This window comes from Rattus norvegicus, chromosome 16 (assembly GCF_036323735.1).
Source record: "Rattus norvegicus strain BN/NHsdMcwi chromosome 16, GRCr8, whole genome shotgun sequence".
Lineage (NCBI taxonomy): Eukaryota > Metazoa > Chordata > Mammalia > Rodentia > Muridae > Rattus > Rattus norvegicus.
The window spans coordinates 785,097-806,738 of NC_086034.1; the positions used below are offsets into that span (position 1 = coordinate 785,097).

General features: G+C 47.0%; 2 long non-coding RNA genes across 6 annotated transcripts in view; one reads left to right on the forward strand and one right to left on the reverse strand.

Annotated features, from left to right (window-relative positions):
• The first annotated feature begins 4,817 nt into the window (after nt 1-4,817).
• On the forward strand, nt 4,818-19,379 carry LOC134482437 (uncharacterized). 2 transcript variants are annotated; one of them, XR_010058532.1, is made up of 3 exons: nt 4,818-4,932; nt 7,995-8,138; nt 19,016-19,379. It is a non-coding gene; the product is annotated as an uncharacterized LOC134482437 (long non-coding RNA). The 2 variants fall into 2 exon arrangements; XR_010058533.1 differs by lacking the exon at nt 19,016-19,379 and adding an exon at nt 12,990-13,116.
• LOC103693859 (uncharacterized) overlaps nt 9,328-21,642 on the reverse strand; it is a 159,041-nt gene continuing 146,726 nt past the window's right edge. The window contains exons 3-5 of one of the 4 annotated variants that reach the window (XR_010058528.1): nt 18,171-21,234; nt 12,145-17,628; nt 9,328-11,649 (exon numbers count right to left, since the gene is read on the reverse strand). This is a non-coding gene — a long non-coding RNA (uncharacterized LOC103693859). Of the gene's footprint in view, nt 11,650-12,144; nt 21,235-21,642 lie in introns of all 4 variants that reach the window. The other 3 variants (XR_010058526.1, XR_010058527.1, XR_005494710.2) reach the window with 3 other exon arrangements.

The following is a 21,642-nucleotide window of genomic DNA, read 5'->3' on the forward strand; positions in this document are numbered from 1 at the left end:
ACCAACCTCTCAGGAGGCTGCAACTCAGAACCCGCCCAGCTATGTGGATACTATGCAGTTGACTCCTGGTTTCTGACTGACATGACTCTTGAGGGACCCACCCCATCCCAAAGGGCAAGCAGCACAGGGTAAATATGCATCTGAGACTCCAACATGCCAGCGTAGAAGGGTAGCCAAGCACCCTGTCTGCCTTCTAAAGGCCTTTGGCTCCCATTCAGCACAGGAGGACACACTATGACTGTGTTGTGGGTGACCAGGTGTGGAGGGGAGCGTTCGCCTCTTGTGAGGTCAGCCCACCCCAAGCCTAGCTCGACATCTTTGAGCTGTCCTGGATGAAGGAGTGTCCTGGATTCTCTCTCCTTCTTTCGATTGTTGCTGCTCTTATGAAGAAATGGAAGCCTCTGGGATGGACAGGAAATGTCCCTTGAACCACGGGGTTCCCTGTGCCTAAAGGGTTTTAGCCATGACAACAGACTCCTATCAGGGCCCACAGACCTGACATTTCTTCTGGTTCTAATGGCAAATCCTCTTCTGCCACTGGCACCCCAGAACAGGAGGCAGGGAGTCTTGTCCGTGTAGCCTTCCATCACCTTCCACAGCCCAGCTGGCACTGGTTTCTCCTGTCCATGGAGCAGGAGCCAATGCTTACTAAACCAGTCTGGGTTATTGAGCTTACACGACTGCTTCTGATGAGAATCCATTCTCATTATCATAGAGCGAAAGGGGAGTTGCATCCTTCCAAGATGGCTATGAAATAGCTTCATGAGGAGCCCCAAACCCCTCAGTTGCATTGTGATAACCCTGCTCAAGCTCCTCCCATTCTACTTTCTCTGCCTCTCTGTCCTCGGCTCGGGCGAGAGTCCTGTAGCTAGGAGCCTCCATGTCTTTGCAGACATACTTACTCTGTCATATAGCCTCATGGACTCCTCTCCCACTCCACTCAGGAATGCCTCCGGCAACACCCAAGTTCAACCACCAAGTTCAATATTGATATCAGGCAGGGAACACTGGCTGAGGCGTTTGTGATACCCAAGGGCAAAGGACAATAGGAGGAAGTTCCAACACTTACCACCATGGCACCAGACACATCTAACTGCCCTGAGAGATGAATTTCCTGTCTGCAAAAGCCACCTCAGAGATCTAATTCCACCGCTAACTGCACTCTCCCTAAGACAAGTAAACCCAATTCTCTCTGCCAGCACCATTTCTGCCACAGGGACTTTGCATGCTTTTGTGCTGCACTTTGGGATACAAGTCTCCCTCAGTGGTTACTTGTCCCCTTGCCTCTCTGAGCAACCTATGGTTATAAGGAGCCCATGCCTTGCTGTGTCACACACTATGTCTGGCTCTCCAGTGATCTGAGTCTGACCCCGCAATCGATGTATTGAGATTTAATCACCAACATATTTGCCATTGGTAAATTATCCAGGCTTAAGCGTTCTGTTGCAGCATCTCAGGTGAGAGTCTGGAATGAATAAGGGGTATCCAGTCTTCCCAAATGTCCATCTATACTAAACTCACAGCTTCCTGTCTTATTCTCTAGATAGCCTTGCCTCTGGCAACTGGCCGAATCCCAGGATGCAGTGACTACTGTATGTTTTATTACTATGATCCAACAAAGACTCAGACATTAAGTATTCTTCCCAAGGTCACACAGTTAGTGCCTGATGGAGCTGTCACAAGTCTCCAATCTAGCTGTCATCCACATGCAGCTCCCTCTAAAACTCATGGTAGTAGGTCAGCCATGCTGTGCTGTGTGTTGCAGTCTTTAACCGGTGAAGAGATGCGGCTAACATCAGAATCCCCAGGGCTCTCGTTCCCCTAGTCTCGAAAGTTTTCACGACCAGAGGCCCTTAGTGACAGCCACCTACAAGGGCCAATAATTCAACACCAGCTTTTGGAGATGTATGACTTTCTTTTTCTACTCCTTTTGCAAATGAAAAAAAAAAAAGATCCATTTGGCCTCAGTAAAAAATATTCTCAGTGCCAAACACGATTTTTACACATGGTGAGGATGTGTGATTTTTTTCATATGTATTTTTTCCCTTTTTTCCCCTTTTAGTAAAAACAGTTTCATCCCTGGCAAGAGACTGAAAGAGAGAGAGAGTATAAAAAGCTATAGAAAACCATTGCTTGGCTATTACAGGGACCAAAGCCAAGAGTTTAGAAGCTCAGTAGTTCAAAGAGAGTAAAAGCTAAATAAAGATTATCAGAATGTAAAACATAAACTGAATTTGGGGACTGACTCCTGTGTCCTTGCCCAAGCAGCTCAGTCTTCAGGACTATATAGGTGTCCCTCAAGTTTGAGGGAAAAAAGGGCAGCAATATTGTCATACTTCCTGCCTTTGCCCAAGGCAGACATTAGTAATCTATCACAACAGGGATACAGTCTGAAGAAGCTCTTTTCCGTTGATTAGAATGGGCATAGAAGATGCAAGAATATTGCTCCCCTACCCACATCAACTCACTCATTTATGAAGTTACTGACACACAGGGAAAAGGATCAGGCTAGCAAAAGCTACTGGAGAAATCGTCACCAGTAAGCCTTCTCCCACCTTTGCCACATGTCCTTAGACTGGTTTTTGCCACTACCTCTTCATCTTCAAAGTGTCATGGAGGGGAAAATTCTGGGTTTTGGAGAATGGTATCTGTAGGTTTTAGTCTTCTGCCTCCAAGGACTTTCCAGCAGTGTCTCTCAAGTGTGTTCGTGTTGATCAGCATGAGTCACAGTGGCATCCTGAATGGGTGCAAGCACACCTTTCCAGCAACGTGACCTTCCACATGCCTGTAAGGAGCACTCAGACCTGTGAAGGTCAGTGTTCCCACGGCCCCGGAGATGGTTCTTGGGCACTGCACTCACTTCAGTTTTAAGAATGAAATTTTCTACTACGGAGCTAGAATTCCAAATCATTTTATGTAAAACACATCTCAAGATGCCCTTGAAGGCTTTCCGTGAGAGAACCTGAATGAAAATGCAAATAAAAGGAAACAGAAGAGGCGTATACCCAAATGCTCAAGACAGGATCAGAGCGCTCTCTCTCTCTCTCTCTCTCTCTCTCTCTCTCTCTCTCTCTCTCTCTCTCTCTCTCTCTCTCTCTCAGAATTGCCGTGTCTGTGACTACCAAGGCCCAGAGAAGTCCCGCTGAAAGGCCCCTAAACACTCCCTTCGATATGCACCTGTTTATAACAAGCTGCACTCAGCCTTTGAGTTGGTCTACTTTCCATCACCGTAACAAATACCTCATGCAATCAACTCCGAAACAGGAAAAGGTTAACTTATCAGTTTGAAGATCTCAGCAAGGTGCTGGCTCTATGGTTATGAGCCTATGGCAAGGCAACAAGTCAAGTCAGAGCATGTGATGAAGCAACATTGGTCACCGTGTGGCCCGCAGGGAGCAATGCAAAAGGGAGTGAGGGCATTCTGGGATCCCACTCTCCTTTTCAGGGATGCTCCTGAGGTGATAGGAAAACAGTTCATTCATGAATCCCCACTTCTTAAAGGTTCTACCACCTCCTGACAGCACTCTAAGGACCAAGAGTACCTTAGGAGTGGTTACCATCCAAATGACAGCAACATTTATTAAGATTACATTAGGTCTTACTTAAAAAGACAAAACAAAACTAAAAGTGACCTAACTACACACATTCAAGGAAAAGGATCCTGGAATGAGAACAGAGTTTGAACCTTGGCTGTGGGATGTGTGGGGGGGGGGGTGGCCAAGAAAGTTCTCTGTTGTTTGGTTGTTATGCTACTGTTGCTGTGAGTTTGTGTTATTGTTACTGTTTTGTTTTGTTACTACGGGGACTTCCTATGCAGGGCAAGCTTCATCCCTCCTCCTGCCTGGTTCTCCTGAATGCTGGCAACAGCCACTTGCTACTCTCTCTGCCAACTTGTGCTTTACCTTCTGTGAGGTGGAAAGCCACTAGAACTTACTTTTAAATTAAAAGCTCACTGGGCAAGGTGGTACACTTCTTTAATCCTAGCATTTAGAAGGCAGACTCAGGTGGATTGCTGTGAGTTCAAAGCCACCCTAGTCTACACAGTGAGTTCTAGGACAGCCAAGATTATAATAAAAAAACATCATATAGAGTTTGGCAAATGAGCAAGGTGATGGTGACACACACCTTTAATCCCAGCACTTGGGAAGCAGAGGCAGGAGTGTCTCTGAGTTCCTGGGGCCAGTCTGGACTACAAAACAAGTTCAAAGAGTGAGCTACAAAGAGAAACCCTGTCTTGAAAAAAACCAAAAAAACAAAAATTAAAATAAGATAGAATTTGGAAACTGAAAGAAACTATATAGAAAATTGAAATAGCTTAAATTTTATATCTAAAACTCTATAAATTGGGTTAAATTTTTAGTAGATTTACCTTGTCTTTTCAGTGTTTCAAATAATTTGAAGACATATAGTTCCAGGTTGTTTTTAAAATGGTAACACAGCTTGTCATCCTTTTGTTTTTTAACAACTAAAATAATGTGTAATTAACAAAAACATACGACAATATTCTGAAAAGGAGGTATTTAATTGACACCATAATATTCCATTATTTAAATGTTATCTGGAAATGTTGGATCAGCTATTTGAGAATTGTAATTATTTGGATTTTTGGTAAGGTGAGATTAAGTTAAAGTGGCGTATTATGAAACGCCGATAGTGAGACCTTAAAAGAAGCCTGGACTCTAAGACATTATCAAGACAAAAGATGACTCAAATGTCCATGCTGATGTCAAGGATGGCTATTTAAAAAGCCTCTCTTTAGTTCAAGGTCAGGCTTTGGCCATGCCAAAGTTGCAGCAAGCCTTTGGCCAGTCTGATAGCAATAAGGTCCCTGTAGGTTTGGGGACTGCAGATGTCGTTTTATGGATCTGCGCTGTGATTGCCAGCCAGGCCAAAACTTCCCAGTGAGTGCAGGCATCGTTCCAAGGCTTTGATGTAAGTGAGGCTATGGTGAGCATGCTTGCCTTGTACTGTTCTGTTCTTCTGTGGCTGCTTCCTCAGAGGCTATTTCTAAACATCAAGCCTTCGGGTTACCTGGATTGAGATTTTTGAGTTCTCTTAAAAAGTACCCCCAGGATAGCCTTTATGCCTGGTAGTCCCAGCATCCCCTCCCCTCGAAGCACCAACCTTCTGAAATAGCTTCTAGTAACGTACTAAATACAAGACCATCTTTCTTTTCTTAGTGACTTTTATATCTCTACTGCAAACCTCTTTATTGAGATGTTTGTATTTTTCTCCATGGCCATTTCTAGGTTAACTGTGAATGTGTGAAGGAGGAGGAGGAAGAGGAGGAGGAGGAGGAGGAGGAGGAGGAGGAGGAAGAGGAGGGGGAAGAGGAGGGGGAAGAGGAGGAAGAAGAAGAAGAGAAAGAAGGAAAGGAAGAATTATAAACTAGGATACTTTCACTGGACTAGTAAGATGGTTCCACCAGTAAAAGTGCTTGGTTACCAACCTGGCAAGGCAGGGGGAATCGGTGAGTTTGATCTCTGGAATCCATGGGGAAGAGGAGCATTAATTCTTTGAAGAAGAAGAAGAAGAAGAAGAAGAAGAAGAAGAAGAAGAAGAAGAAGAAGAAGGAGGAGGAGGAGGAGGAGGAGGAGGAGGAGGAGGAGGAGGAGGAGGAGGAGGAGGAGGAGGAGGAGGAGGAGGAGGAGGAGGAGGAGGAAGCAAGCGTGCGATATATATGCCATACAGAACACTTAGAAAACCACTTAAGAATGTGAAACAGTAGCCCTTGCCTTCAACTAAGCCATCTGAAAACAAGTCTGCTAATAATTCTGTCCTTTTGAAACAAGGGTTGTTTTATACCTGTGGCTTTGGAGCATGGCCCTACCTTCCTTTTCATCCTTAATAATATATTTCCAGTCTTAAGGAAAACCATACCATATACTCCCCACCTCACCTTTTAAAATCATAACATGGCATTATTGTCTGGTCCATCATTAATTTAAATATTCTCTAGTTTGGGACTCTCAAGTAGTTTCTAGTTTTGTCCTTGTTTGGAGTGTTGTAAAGAATGTCTTGAAGCCCTCATCCATTCCCTGATCTCTAGTTGGTTCTCTGTCATAAACACTTACAATTTGAGGATATAGGTTACAGGTATATGTTTTCATGGTTTTCCAGTAACTCCAACTTCTTGAGCCACTTTTTATGACAGAGTGGTTTTATAACACAGAGTAGAAATGAGAGTCACCCAGAGGCACCTACCGTTAAAATGTTGGACTTTCAGTAAGCCATGTCATCGTCTCCGTGGAGATGTTTGTTTAAGTAAACCAAAGGTTATTGTCTGCACATACAGTGGCAATGTATTATAAACCAAGATACTTTTCTCTGGGCTAGTAAGATGGTTCCTCCAGTAAAAGTGCTTGCTACCAACCTGGTCACAGGGGTGGAGGTGGATCTCTGGACCCTTGGGGAAGAGGAGCATTAGCTCCAAAAGGTTTTGCTCTGTACACACACACACACACACACACACACACACACACACACACGTGAGTTGTTTTTTTTCCTGCTATGTGTGTCACTCCTCACTTGCCTACCTACTAGCATGTTTGTCTTTCTCTCACTGCTAGGGGCTTTCTGTATAAATCAAGCATATTAGCACACCACTTTTTGTAAGTGTTTTCTACTTTCCTCTTACCTTTTGGCCTTTTTATGATCCCTGTGACATATTGTAGTAATGACATCATACAGTCTCACCTGTCTGAGTTGTCGCCGTAATACCTTTTATCTACAGCTGCCTTCAAATGGTCCTCCACACTGGGTCAAGTCTGACTTACATCTTTTTCAAGTGTCTTTGTGAATTTATTTTTATACACAAACTTTTTGTTCCCCAGGATTTTTTTCAGTGTATGACTGTTAGAGTGACTTTCCTCCATATCAGTTGTTGGATAACCAATCCATTCCACCATTGTCACACACTAGATACTCAAACATGATCCTGTCCATCCCTAGATGGCAGGGCTGTCCCCACTGACCTCTCTATGCTGGGCTAAGAGAAGAGAGCTTTCTGGTGGAGACAGGCTGGATATGATGATCCACTAGACATGGCAGAGCTGAAGTACTCTCAGCCCCAAGAATAAAGCTATTTTGGATGGTAACTCTTTTCGTCATGAGAATAGAGATGGGGAAGAAGAGTTCTTCCATTTGTTCTTTAAGCAGAACACACATTGAACCCATCGGGACATGAAAAGTCCACTTGAAAGTTCAGCTAGTACAAATGTGTGCAGACACTCAGTCTTTTCTTCTGGGGAGTGTTAAATGTCAACCTGCCACAACCGAGAGCCATCCCGAAACAGAGTCTTAATGAAGAATTGTCTCCATCAGATTAGCCTGTGGGCGTGTCTGTAGGGGACTGCCCTGTTGACAGAGGGGAAGGAGAAAAGCCACTGAGCATCGTGGTGAGCCACAGCATGGCTGTGTTCATCTCTCCCTGCCTGTGACTGTAGAGGTGATATGACCAGCTGCCTCTAACTCCTGCCTCTCTGACATTCCTGCAGCCATGGATCCTGGAACTGTGAGCTGAACGAGCCCTGCCTACCCTTGTTTGCTTGTTGCCAGGATATTTTATTCCACCAACAGAATGACACTAAAACAACCACCCAGTTAGATTCCCCTCCATAGAGGCAAGGTTGTTAATGATTTTTGTGTAGTATATGGGACTTGTTTAAAATATATGTAAGAATGCAGGGATGGGTGGATGGTTGGATGGATGTATGGATGGATAAACGGACAGATCTCTTCTGTGCCCATTTGCACTCATTTGTCAGACTAACAACAGTTCTGAGAGCTCTGCACTTCACCTTGATCACTTTAACCTCAGGAGTTTATCTTAAAAATGAGCCCATATACCTGTGGAAAGGCCGCCATATTGTTTCTAATGGCTGGCTGAGTGACTATGCTCATATCAACCTCTATAAAAGGACCCTGTGGGGTTTGTGACAGTTGACTTCTTTCCTTAATGAGCATGGACCTACGCTTGTTTCTCTTCCGCTTAGAATTGTTCGTGGAAACTCTCTACCATCAGGACACAATCCAGAGCCTTCATAGTGGAGTCCTACCTTGCTGGTGATACCCTCTCAAGTCATTTCTCAGACCTCTGGTTTGCTGCCCCCTGGCAGACAGAAAAGGTGGAGTTCCAGGTAAGGGCCTAGAGATGTTTACAGGATTTTGATCAGGGTTGTTTGTCCCTACGTCTCTGTCTCTTGATAAACTGTGTGCTTTAAAAAGAGGGTGAAATGAGGGCAAGGCATTTGGGAGATCTGTATCTTTCAAATCAATAGCAAAGAGGACCTACAGCAGTGAGGCATTGGTCCAGAGAGAGGCTACCTATGCTGGGATGCACAGACTCGGCTCTCAGTGACTTGACCCAGCAGAGAAACAGCATCTGCCCTTGTAGTGCTATCCCATGGTCCTGCTTCTATCCTACAAGTTTCCCCTACAAGTGCTGACTCCAAGGCCCAGGCCACTTGTATGCTGCAACTCACCATGTCACAGACCCCTTCTCCTTGTCTCAGAAGCCTCCTGGCCTCCATCTGCCAGGAAATAGGAAGAAGCGTGACCGTCATATCAGATGGACATCTCACTTTACGTCACCTTCTCTGACAATTCCACATATGGTGTATATAATGAATTAGGGTCATTTTTATCCCCAGCCTCCTATTTTGTTCCCTTCCACTCCCACTGAACTCCTTCCTTTTGCCAACAGTCACCCCCACCCCTTTGTTTTCATGTCTTTTTTTCTGGTTTGGGGGTTTGGTTTTTGTTTGTTTGTTTGCAATATTTTATGCTATATTCCATTTAATTAGGGTTGCTTGCATGAGCATATTGGAGCTAGACACTGTTTACTGGAACACAGGCAATATCACATTGACTAGAGAGGTGGAGAAAACAACTTCACCTCTTCCACCAAACATTCACTACCGCTAGTACCTCAGGCAGGGGCGGGGCATCATGAACCCCTTTCTCATCTATGGTGGAAAGAGCATGACTTGATCTTGTGTTAGTCTCATGCCTGTAACCACAGTAGGTATGAGTGCCTAGCAGCCATATTATATCCAGGTAACAGGTTTTCATGTTACTTCTCCCCACCCCCACCCCATCCCTATCTCTTCTCACTTTTCCCCTCCCCACTTTCCCACAATGTTCTAGAGATGTGAAGGAAACATGCATGAGTCAGGTACTTGGGGCCAAGTGACTCCATGGACACACAGCCTTGTCTCTACCATACAAAGCTTCTGAGAGTTTGGCTCATTTTCAGGCTGAGGCAATGACCTAGAGGAGAAGCAGATGTATAATGGATCTCTACATACCCAGCAAGCAAGATGGTCTCCATGTTGGCCCCATAGAGTCTGTGAACTCTTTGAGACATGGAAAGGAATATTACACACTCAAGAAATGAATGAATATTTAATTTAGTGGTTCCCAAAACATGTAGGTAGTTCTGTGGTGAGTTGGAGAACAGAAGTTGTGACAAACACATCCAGTCTGTCCTTGGTCCCCTTCTGCTCTGACACTGTGGCCTGCGCAGCACTTAGTCTGTGGACAAGGCTCACGTGTGATCTGTCCTGACAAATAAACCCAACATGTAGACATAAAGTCACCTGTCATGAATATGTCTTGAAGGTTGTCTGCTGTTATTTGTAAGTTACATACATACCAGGAAGTGTACCAGCAATTTGCCATCTTGACACATGGAAGCCAAGTTTTCCTACAGAGAGAACCCTGTGCAGATGAGGAAGTGAGAGAGCAAGCAATCCAGTGATGATGTGGGGAAAGAGATGAGTTGTGGCAAGCCTCTTTTAGCAATACAGAAAGTGCCTCCCACCCCCTCCACCTTCTGAGTGAGCAGGTAGATCGCAGATGTTCTGCACGCAGTGACTGGTTCAGTCTGAGCCCACAGGAATGGCTGGAGCTTCCACAACACCAAACCCATGAGCAAAGATGCAAACTTTCAATTCTCTGTCCATTCTTCTTCACATTCACATGCCAACATGAGATTTTCTTACTTTCACAGTCTAGCATTCAATAACTGCTCCCCCTTAAAATAGCAACTCCGGGGTTGGAGAGATGGCTCAGAGGTTGAGAGCACTGATTGCTCTTCCAGAGGTCCTGAGTTCAATTCCCAGCAACCATGTGGTTGCTCACAACCATCTGCAATGAGATCTGGTGCCCTCTTCTGACATGCAGATATATATGCAGAACAAACATTGTGTATATAATAAATAGATCTTTTAAAAAATAAGCAGCTTCAGGGGTTGGAGATTTAGCTCAGTGGTAGAGTGGTAGCAAGCGCAAGGCCCTGGGTTCGGTCTCCAGCTCCGGAAAAAAAAAAAAAAGAAAGAAAGAAAGAAAAAAAATAGCAGCTTCATAAGGGTGGGGACTTTTGTCTAATCTGTTCCCATGTCTTATGGCTGTGCCTAGAACAGACTCTCAATAAATGTGTCTTAGATGTTATGAATCAAATAGAAAAATTCTACCTAGGGGTTAATATATCTTGTTTTTTCTGTCTCTGTGTGTTTCTGTCTCTGTCCCTGTTTGTCTCTGTCTGTCTGTTGTATTATGAATGTGTGTTTAAGTGTATGAGTGTGTGTTTGTGTGTGTGTGTGTGTGTGTGTGTGTGCGTGCACCCACGTACACACATTGGTGCATATGCACACTGGTAATTGAATCCAGATCTTTACCCATTGTAGACAAGCACTCTTACCAATGAATGAGTCATAACCCCAGCCATGTTTTCTTTGGTTCAGTGTTTAAAGACAGAGTCTTCCTAAGCTACTAGGTTGGACTTAAACTTGGGTTCCCCTATTTTTACCTCCCAAGGAGTCAGGATTCCAGGTTGTACCCACAGACACAAATGCTTAATCATCTTTAAGACTCCCCTAAAACTTACCAGTGCCCCCTTGTGAGTAAGGGTAGAGGTAAGAATTTGGTGACCTTTGAGAGAAGGAGGTTTCATTGGTCTTTGCCCATCACCAGTTGGTCCCAGTGCTTCTGGGTCCATGTGTAGTTAGACAGAACATCAGGACTGGGAGCGTGTGGTAACAGAGTGGCATCCCTCACAGAGGACTGGAGGCAGCTCAAGTTTGAGAGAAGAAGCCAGGGCAGCTCTGCCTTTCAAAGGCATGACTCTCTTGACCCATTTTTCCATTCAAGATTCATCTCCCTGTTTCTATCCCCTTTAAGAAAGAGAGTGTTCAGTCATCCATCAACAGAGCTGTCCTCGAATGAGTCCAGAGCCCTTGGAAACCTGTCCTGCCCTTTCCCACCTCTGAACGTTGTATCATGGGCCACTTTGCACTTGAGATTTGGAGGAATAGCTCCATGTCCAAACTTCAGCAGTTTTTCCGGGGTTGGTTGGTTGATTGGTTTTGGTTTGGGGAGTTAAGTATCCTGGTGATTAATGAATAGTCCGGTTCTTCTCTTCCTTGAAGCTTGTAGAATGTGAATATTTCAACCCACTTTGAATTTAGTCATTTCAAAGACGGCTTGGTTCAGCCAATGGGGTGTGCTCAGAGGTGAAGTACGTGAAAGTTTGCAGGTCAATTGCTGTTGCACTGTCTAGCCTATTTTATTATCCAATTCCATGGAAAGACCAGAGATGGCCATGGAGGTGACACACTGCAGGGAGCAAACAGGAAGAACTCCTAAAGACTGAGGCAAAAGGAGTCCTGATTAATCTTCCTCAATGGAAATGCGCCCCCCTTCCCCTGCCCATCCTGCCTTTTTAAAAGCTGGATCCACATGAACTCAGAGGAGAGGGTCAGAGTGAGCATTGCTAAAGAGTCTCTTGATATATGGTGGGCTAGGTAAGATTTCTGAGGTCAGGGACCATGATACGACCACCTTTGTAATGCTAGGTATCTCTAGGTATCTTACACACACACACACACACACACACACACACACACACACACACACACACCTTTTTCTGTAGCAGCTGCTGAGAAAAAGTTTGAGAAATGAATGAATCTGAGGCTGATCCTAATAGAATGCTCAGCACTGGGGACTCTGAAGAGGAGTAAACATGGCCTCAAACACTACTTCACATGACATCGTATGTGTGACTTTGAGCCAGTCCCTTAAGCAAGCTGAATTCAGTTTCCTCGAGCATGAAGATAATGAAATATTGATTAGTAAGATTGGTACCTGGGGTGGGGGTTGGGTAAAAAAATGGCAGTAGTGGGCTTTGCTATGGGGACAACGCCACATGGAGGTTACACAGTTCTGGAGCCACATTCAGGTTTCAGTCCTCATCTCACAGGATGTGACCTCAGGCCAGGTCTTTCCTTTTCTTTGTCACTCCTTTTGTGGCTGACTGGAAAAACAGCAGCAGCAGCAGCAGCAGCAGCAGCAGCAGCAGCAACAACAACAACAACAACAACAGCTATCTAATTCCCAGGCAGTTAGCATTCAAAGAGATGTGCAAAGCCTCCATTATGGAGCGAGCCACAGTCTGTAGGCATCGCTAGCCTTTTTCTCACTCCAGCGCAGATCCGGGCTCAGGCACCGCAGCACAAATGCATGCTGGGGTCCTCCATCACGCCTCTCCCAACAGCAGCGTGGTTTGACAAATGAAGCTGCTCGGAAAAGATAATGGGGGATAATGGGTTAGTTTGTTATGTCTCCCAGGGTCAGGCTCAGAGCTGAACCTGCTGTTGGCTCTCTGAGGACTACACTCCACAAGGAGTTGAGAGCAGGTTACCCACACTCCTTGATGCTCTGTGCAGACTCTCCAAAGCAACGCTAATGTGCACCGACCGCCAGTGGGTCAGCCTCTCCATCTCGCTCACCCGCTGCCCCTCAAGAAAACCCAATCCATACCCCCAGCTCCCAGCCCCAAGCGCTGATTGCGATTATTCATAAGGGGGTATCAAGACACCTTGTCTCCTCCACATCAGGAAGCTGTTATCTCATCTGTTAATACTTATTGAGCACCCTCTGTATACCAGTGTTTGTCAGTTTGCCAATGCCTTTGCATTTGGTCTTTCCAGACACTCCGTGAGTCATGCGTCATTGACCTTGTTTCCCAAGCAAAGGATTGACTTTTGGAGATGGTAATTAAATTGCCCCAAATCACAGAGAAGATGATGTAAGTCCCGATTCAGACCCCAAACCCAGTCCACCGTCTACCTCATCTGTTGCCCTTTCTTATTGTACAGAAAGCAAAGAAAACCTACAAAAATGACAGATGGGGTTGGGGTGTTTTTATATGCGGGATTTCAGATATCCCACAAAGAGCAGTGTCGCTAGAGGGTTGCTCCTCTGACTTTGCCTCACCTAGCCAGCAAGGCTGGAACATTGAGAGCTCTTCTCAAAGAAAAGTGTCTGTCTCCCTCAGTAAGGGCACGCAACAGTTTAGACATCAATGTGCTACATACTGAGAGCTCAACTCTAAAATTTAGGGAATAAACAACTCCCCATAGCACAGGGAGAGCTTCTGGTCAAGGTGGGGCCCACCCTTCAAGGGCTTTGCCATGATGAGTTCTCCATAGGGGGATGGGAAGGAGTTCTAACCAGGAGGAAGGGAGTCTGGAAGAGGACTGAGATCATTATCTCCCTTGCCATTCATCCATCCCCCGACAGCCCCACTCCAGCAGCCAGGGACTATGCCTTTGTTTAACCCCAGCAGCTCCCCCACAGGTACATGACATCACCTTCCTTTCTTCCCAGTCTCCATTTCCCACTCTTTCCTGCAAAGTCACAGGCTGCAGAGATTTACGTCATTACGTCACAGGAAGCTTTGACCTTTGTGACCTGAAGAAAGGAACCCCAAGCAAAAACACTCTTCCAAAACCTCTGACAAAGGGGCAGATGCAGTCTGTGTGACCCCAGTGGGTGGCAGTGGAGACTGTGAGCCAAGTTTCTGGGGTGCACACTTAGGATGTGCCAAGAATAGAGTGGAGATTCTAGCGCTCTCCCCAAACTCAGAGATCATTCAGTCACAAGTGGCATTGCCTGGGGGGGGGGACTCCCCACAAGGGGAGTCCATTTCTTAGCAACCCCAGCAAGTCAGAGGCTTAGGCCACAGGGCTCTAGAGATCAGGAACATCATGATCTATTCTTTAAGTCTGGGGCCATGAGGAACCTGGGACCATGACGTTGTAACTGGTGTTATACTATGTAGGTGGCTACTCAAAACACAGTGTGTGAAACTGAACAGAAGGTCTTTTTCACTCTGTCCCACGTTCATCTCTCCGTACCAGGACATCCTCCACTGCAGACCCCAAGGCACTGAGACACAGCACCACGTGCCTTTTAGAGTATGTCACTACAGCTTGAAGACTGAGGCAAAAGCCGGAACTTCGGCCCCACTGACCTGGCTTCGAGCCCCATGTGGCCATTAACATGAGGTAGATTCTGTTACCCAGGAAGACACTCAGGCAGAAACAGGTCCCAGGAGAAAGGCTACCTTTGAGGTACTCGCAGGGCTGATGTGAAGTGACATCGGTCAATCACTTTGCTCTGGCCTTGACCCATGGGGTGTGTTTCATAGATGGTAGCTACGCTAATTAACACAGGTGTAATAAAGTACAAGCCCACTGCGGATTGTGTGAGGGGGAGGATCAGAATGACTGGTGATCAGGCTGCCAGCTGTGACTATCAAGTACCCAGCTCTCAGGAGTTCAGCGCTTCCTGTCATACTCGGCCACTGACGCTTCCTGTCCAGGAATGGTGAGCCGGGTAGCCACACTGCCCATTCAAGCACTTTGCTGAGAGCTAAGAATGATCGTATCCATTTAAAAGATCCAGAACTTTCCTGAGGACCCAGAGTTGGTCAAGGGCAGATCAGGGATGCAGGCCCGGCTCCTCAAGGATATAAGCCTGATGCCTCTGCCTCTGAATTTACATCTTTCCCCATGATGACCCACAGATGCTTCTAGAAAAACATTAACATGCCATTGACTGCCCAGTTATGCGCAGATCACCCCAGAATCCAGGACTTAAAGCATGGAGGTTTCCCCACAGGTCTGAGTCCTAAAGACGCTATCAGTAGAGGATGCCTTAAACCTTCCTCCTGACAGTCTCTCTGGCAGAATCCCAGAGTGCAGTGCTGAGGGACTGGGGAAGGAAGTCTTTGAACTCTCCCTCATACGGAGCTGCAGAAAGCGGCTTGTTGTCTTATGCAGAGAGCAGTTGAAGATATCAAAGGGAAGACGGGATGTTAAATTTAAGTGATCAATGTTTGATAGTCAGGGTTGTAAGCTGTCACGGGGGATGCAGTGGGTGGGAAGCCTTGCATACTGCAGGATTTGAGATGACACCACTCTAGGCTGTGGAGGAGCCCTCTGGCATCCCTGTAATAGAATGGACAGATCAAGGGGTACAGAGGTAAGCCCACACTCCTCTGCCTGGATGCTTATGTGGGAGGCATTGCATAGAATAGGGATGTTTGGGGGGGTTGGGGGAGTAAACACTCAGACTCTGCCCAAGGAGCAACCAGTCACACAAATGTTGGTCTCTTCTCAACAGGTTGGTTATGGGCACCCACAAGGTAGAGTGGGGTCCACTTTGCATTAACGAGACCTGAGGATCTAGTTCTTGCCAGGAAAACTTTGACATTGCACTGAACCATCTCTGGGCAATAATAGGAAGGCTGTGTGGACTCGAGGTAGAGGTTGATGCTAGAAGGGTGGAACCTTCTCTGTAAGACAGTCCTGCAGGCAAAGCCTCTCCTTCTGGGTATCTTAACATCCATGATGTCTGTTGCAATTCACAGGAGCTTGGAGGAGGTGTCAGCTTCCTTGCTTTGTGATCTCCAGACCCTAGCAGATGGGGTGAGCTCCCCCAACCCAGGTTGTTCTGTGGCAGAGAACTCTGGTTCCTCCCCCTGGAGCTCGTATGCATGGCTGTGGAATGACAGGGCTGAGGACCAGAAGGAGTGCTCCCTAAAAGCTTTCTTGGCTGAAGAGCAGGAGACAGGCTGGGCTGTCCCCACAGGCAGCCCTCATCTGTTCCCAAATTCGGGCATCCCAAGAGAGCATCAGGAAGGACTTGGAGGAGTGGAGATTCGGACTGACTGACAGAAGAACAGATCGTGAAACTCCAGCCCCTGTGCCTGGCTAGGCAGGGGCCTCCAGACCTCACATGGCTGCCTGCCACCTCCTGAGCAAAACACAATTTCATGACTCTTTGGGGGATAAAGGATTTTATTTACCTCTTTTCAAAAGCTTCAGAATTCTTCCTGAACATCAAATAACTCCTGGCAAACACATCCTGATGAGTAACACGAAGTGAAATAGAACCAGATGGGCTGACTCGCTCTAGGCTCGCGCAGGAGGGGGAAGGGAGGATCTCACTTGCAGAGAGGCTGGGCTGTGGGCCACAGGAAGTGCATCAGGAGGAGGGGTACAGCCTTCCAGGCAGGGAGGGGACAACATCCCCTGGACTTTGGCGGAGATGGAGTCACACTGCCTGCCATCTGGCTTTGTTGGGAAGAGAAAAGAAAAATGGGGTTTCCGGCATCCTATTGGTGGCACCCCAGCAGTGTGGATCATGCCAAGTCTGGCGTCTATGGCGCTTGGGACCCAGGGGACTATGAGACATAAGCTTGAGTGATAGGGAGATTGGATGGCCAGTGTATTTAGAAGCCTCTAAGAACCTCCTGAGGACTCCTCTAATTATCCAAACAAGAGCCCTTCTTCACCTCTCTCTCTCTCTCTCTCTCTCTCTCTCTCTCTCTCTCTCTCGATTTGGTTCCAGCCAGCTGAAACACACCATTTCCCAGCCTCTTTTCAAGAGAAAGCACTGTAGCATCCCTGACCAGTGGAAGCAGCTAGCGTCTATGAGAATGGCTGTACACGTTGCCTTACACCTCCTCCTCCTTGACGCTGCTCCTTTCTTGTGTCATTCTTGACCTCCAGGAGGGAAGCTGCACCTAGAGCCAGAGTTCCACATGAGAGGAGGGATGAAGGGGCACAGGGTGAAGAAGCCTGGACCCCACAAGCTCTGTGGAGCCCCTGTCTTATCCTTGAACACCTCTGGCCTTGTGCCTGTCAGTAAGGATGAGCTGCTGTGGGGTTAGGCAGACAGTGTTAGGATTCTCCAGACTATAATCCAGAATGACCCTGACACAGACCAGTGGTTCTAGTCCCAGGGAGGCAGTCCCAGCAATCCAGACAACATGAACTAATCTCTTATGCTCCACAGACTCTGACTCCTCATGACCCTTTCTCAGTTGCCTTAGTGGGTCTCTGGCCTATCTCCTTCAGGAGGCCCAAGCCGACCACAACAGAGACCACCAGCCCTGCCCAATGTTCAGCCCACCCCCATGACCTCTCCAGACGGTAGCCTGTCTTAAGAGCAAAATGTTAAAAATTGAGGGTACCGACCTTCTAGCTTATCTGGGTGTGGTCATCTTAACATGGAACTGATAAAATAGAACTCGTGTGTGGCAAACCAGGCCATTTAGTCACCCAGGGTAGTAAGAGCCCCATGGGAACTCAGAAAGCGCACTCATTGAGGTTTGGTTTTTGTGGTGTGTGTGTGTTTGTTTGTTTGTTTGTTTTTGGCATGGACTTTAATGGCAGGATCTCTTGCATGGCAAACATCTGAAGCAGAACGTTTACATGTAAGGCAGATTCTTCTGGGGAAGTCCAGGAGATTCTAGAGCACCGTTGGAAGTCACCACAGCTGAAAGCAAAAAAAACAAAAGACAAACCAGCCAGCTAGCAAGCCAGGCAGAGCTGGGAGTGGCAGCAGGGCTTGACTGCTGGGGGACCCAGCTCCTCAACACCAAAGACCTCAGTATTGGCCCTAAGTGCTTCTTCCAGCAGATCCTTAGTTGGGGTTCCACGAGGCCATCGGCAAGACACCCAGTCTGCAGCCCCAGCTTCCTCCCTCTTCCTTTGTACCTTCACTCCAGCCGCTGCCATGCTGTTCACCATCCATAGGACTTTCTCAGAGACTGGCCTACCAACAAGTGTCTCCCGAAAGAACACGTCTGCTGACCCGTTTTATGTGACACTCAATATCGTACTTCCAAACCCCAGCCCGACCCTCAGGCTCTCCCCAAACTTTCATCTTTCCACAGACACAATCCCACTGTACCCCTACTTCTAGTCTGAGCCTGTGTATGTGGCCCTGTATGATGCTGAGGCCATTCTAAGCTTTTGTGGCTCTGCCCACTTTTCTCTTTGCCCCGCCCTGCAGTCCTCCTCCAAGGCCCAACTCACCTTTTCTCTGGAACAGTCCTTGGTCCCTTTACTTAGCTGGGTGTCTGGAGGGCAGCCAGTGCTGTATCCCAAAGGTTTTGCAGTATCTGCATGCATCCGGCTTGCAGTGTGAGTGTGGTGTACATGAAAGAAGGGAGAGACCCCTTTCCTCAGCATAGAGTGCACACTCTATTTACTTGGATGAATGAAGAGAGATTGGTTAGTGCACATGTGTCCTGTTTTGCTAACTGCGCTCCCACACTCCTCATTTAACAGTAGCCTGTGTTCCTTCTGGAATTTGCCTCTTCCCCACTGTGTGTGGTCTTGGTGGAGGGGAATTCTAGTCTTCTACCTCCCATAACGAAAGCCAAAGGGCCAACTCCAGTCTCCTGGATCCCGTGGGGAGCAGGAACGTGCCTCAACCTCTCTTCTGGGAACACAAATCTGCTGAGAGTCATTCAGAGTGTCAGCCAAGCTTCTAGGTTCGGGCTTGGTCAGTTTGAAGCAGGTGGGGATTTATTTCACAGCAGGTGAGAAAGATCACAGATCTGGTGGGGAGATCAGCAGATGGGAAGCAGCAAGGCAGCCAGGCCACAGCTGGGATCGTAGCCCAGTAGTCGTCAGGACACCAATCTGTGTGGCCATGCAGGATGTCACCTTGCTTCCCACACTGGGGACGACATGGATCTTCTTCCAACCGGTCGCTGCTGCAGCAGCTGCCCTAGTGCCCTGCTATCTACACAGAAGTACTTACAGTGTTATATGACACTGGCTGCTACTCATTTCCCCAGGTGACATGTAACTGACCCAAGTATATGTATATGTCTGCACCCTTCCTCAAAGGATGTACAAACCTTGTGTTACAGAGTCCCACAAAGGATGCTGGGATCTTCGGTTCTGTCCACAGTGGAAAGAACACGACTTCAACACTTGCCTGCAAGACTTTAAGGCAGAGAATTCAACAAGCCTGGAAAAGAGGGATCCTCAGTTGACAGACAAGCAAGAAGAATGAAGAAAAAGAGCCACTGAACCCAGAGGCTCAGCTGGAGGTCACCATCTCAACCTCGGCAGCATGCAGACCAGATGTTTCTTTCTGTTTGCGGTGGCCACAGATTCTGAGGTGGGTGATCAGAAAGGCCCAGGCTCCTGCCCTCCCAGAGTCTGCTTCTCTAGGTTCCTGTCACTTCTCCAAGCTCTCGACATCCTGCCAATAAATTCCTTTTTGCTGAAGTTAACCAGTGTTAGTGTCTGCCGCCTGCAGCCCAACAACACTAAGCAAAAGCATGAGTAAACATGGGTACTTGCTGCTTATAAAACGACAGACCTCCCGATGGGCTGCAGGCCCATTGACCCTTCCCAAGCACCCTCTCCCTGGGGAAGCCAAGGGGGCCAACTGGCTGTGGGGATCCTATAACTGCTTGTCAGGCTTCAGTCCAGAGCAGGGAGCCCCAGGAAGTACCACCATAGATAACAATCCAGTTGATTGTACCTCAGGGTCTTCCCTTTTAAGTCAGGCCACTAGGGTTCATGCTACCAGGACAGAAAAAGCATTTCTCATTAAACCACTACACCCATCACAAAGGGCTGGATGGAAAGCCACGCTCCCATCACTGGACTGAGGTGTGGAGATGTGTGGACCAGAAGTGATGCACCATGGTTAAAAAAAAATAAAAAGTAAAAGGTAAAGTAACAGTTCACTTATTCTGCCCCAGCCAGGAGCCAGTCAACCACCCGGAAGCCTTGCTTATGTGACTTAATTCATTGCTGACTTCCCTCCATAATTTCTAGAGATTGAAATATAATTACCATATTTTCTGGATGAACAGACTGAAGAATACATGGGTCAGATTGTTTCCCCTGAGTTACAAATCAGTGAGGGATAGGCATGGAATTCAGAGATTCTGTACATACAACTTCCTCTCTTCCCACTGATTCCATGATATCCCATGTATGTCTAGTATGTGTGTACATGTTTGCATATGATACATATAATCAAACAGGCTTCTCCTGCCCCTTCGTTTAACTGTCATAATCACTTTGGTGGTGCCTGTCTGTAATCCCTAGAGAGGCTGAGACAGGAGTATCACAAGTTCAAGACCTGCATGACCAACAGAGTGAGTTTAAGGCCAACCTGGGCTACTCGTTAGGACCCTGTCTCAAAATAGTAATTTTTAAAAGGCCTAGCTAGGGTGTATCTCAGAGGTAGAGCTCTTGCCTAACATGTGCTGGGCCTTAAGTCCCATGCTCTGTACCTTACTTTGCCGGCCCAGCACATACTTGGGGAGCCCTCCCTCAGTGTGCATGCACCCTTCCCATTCTTTGTGACTACTGAGGTCTAGAGAGGCCATGGGCCTTCCACTGTGTGGTCCTTCCACTGGCCTCCTCCTTATAGCCATGATGATTGTCTCCATTTCGGTTGGCTTATTTGGTTGGTGGATTGATTTTGACACAGAGGTTTTAAGTAGCACAGCATGCACCACCATGTTTGTGTGGTGCTGGGGCCTTTCGCAAGCTAGGCAAGCACTCCAACAAATGGGCTGCATCGCCAACTCCACTTTGTATTTCTGAGTCTCACTGACAAGACTGGGATAAGCAACTTTGCCCGGCTCTACTTGATCCTCTGTGTAAGCCAAACTCAGAGAAATGAAGTCCGCTGCCATTTAAATGGCTGAGATAGCTCTCCACCAAAGCTCCCATCCTATGTGTATGCATAATAACAACCAGTATAGGTTTGTGTATCTGCAGGGGATTTAGATCCCAGACTCCTCCTCACCAGGTTTCACCATGTTCCAAAGCTCTGGGGCTGGGGACACCTCTGTCCAGTGGGCCACATTGCTCACGGGTAACTATAAAAGTGGTATAGGGTTGTCAACAAGAGCTATGAAGGGACAAGAAAGGACATCCACTGTGCAGTGTACCTGGCACACTGGGAGAAGCAAAAGCTGCTATGGGCTTCTTAGAGCTTTTACTGAGCAAGCTAATTCTTTGTAGTAATCTCCAGAGAAGACGGGGGAGGTTCAGGGAGGCAGCCCTTACCTGAACCACCTTCAAATGATAGTGACACAAGGCCAGAGATGATGAAAGTCTGAAACAAGACCAGAGAGATAGGTAAAGTTAGAAATAAGAGATCTTTCTTTGGGCTTACAGAGTTCTTGTCCAAGGTCAAAGCTCAAGTCTGATGTTGGCCTTCTCTCTGGCAAACTCCCAAAGAAGTGTAGGATGTCACATGGTAAGGCGCACGAGAAGAGAGAAAAGAGACTGAAAATGTGTCTTCTAGTCTCTCTTTGCTCTTTCGAGACCATCAGCATTCAATCAGGGGCCCCACCTTTCTGATCTTGTCAGACTCCCATTGTCCCCCAAGGCTTCACTCTACCCATGTATTGGAACCTCGTCCCCAACCCCATAACACTTTACAGTGGGAATTCAACTTAGCTGTGAATTTTTAGAGGAGGCAAAGCATTTTAAGCCATCCTAGCGGTCTATGCCTCAAGCC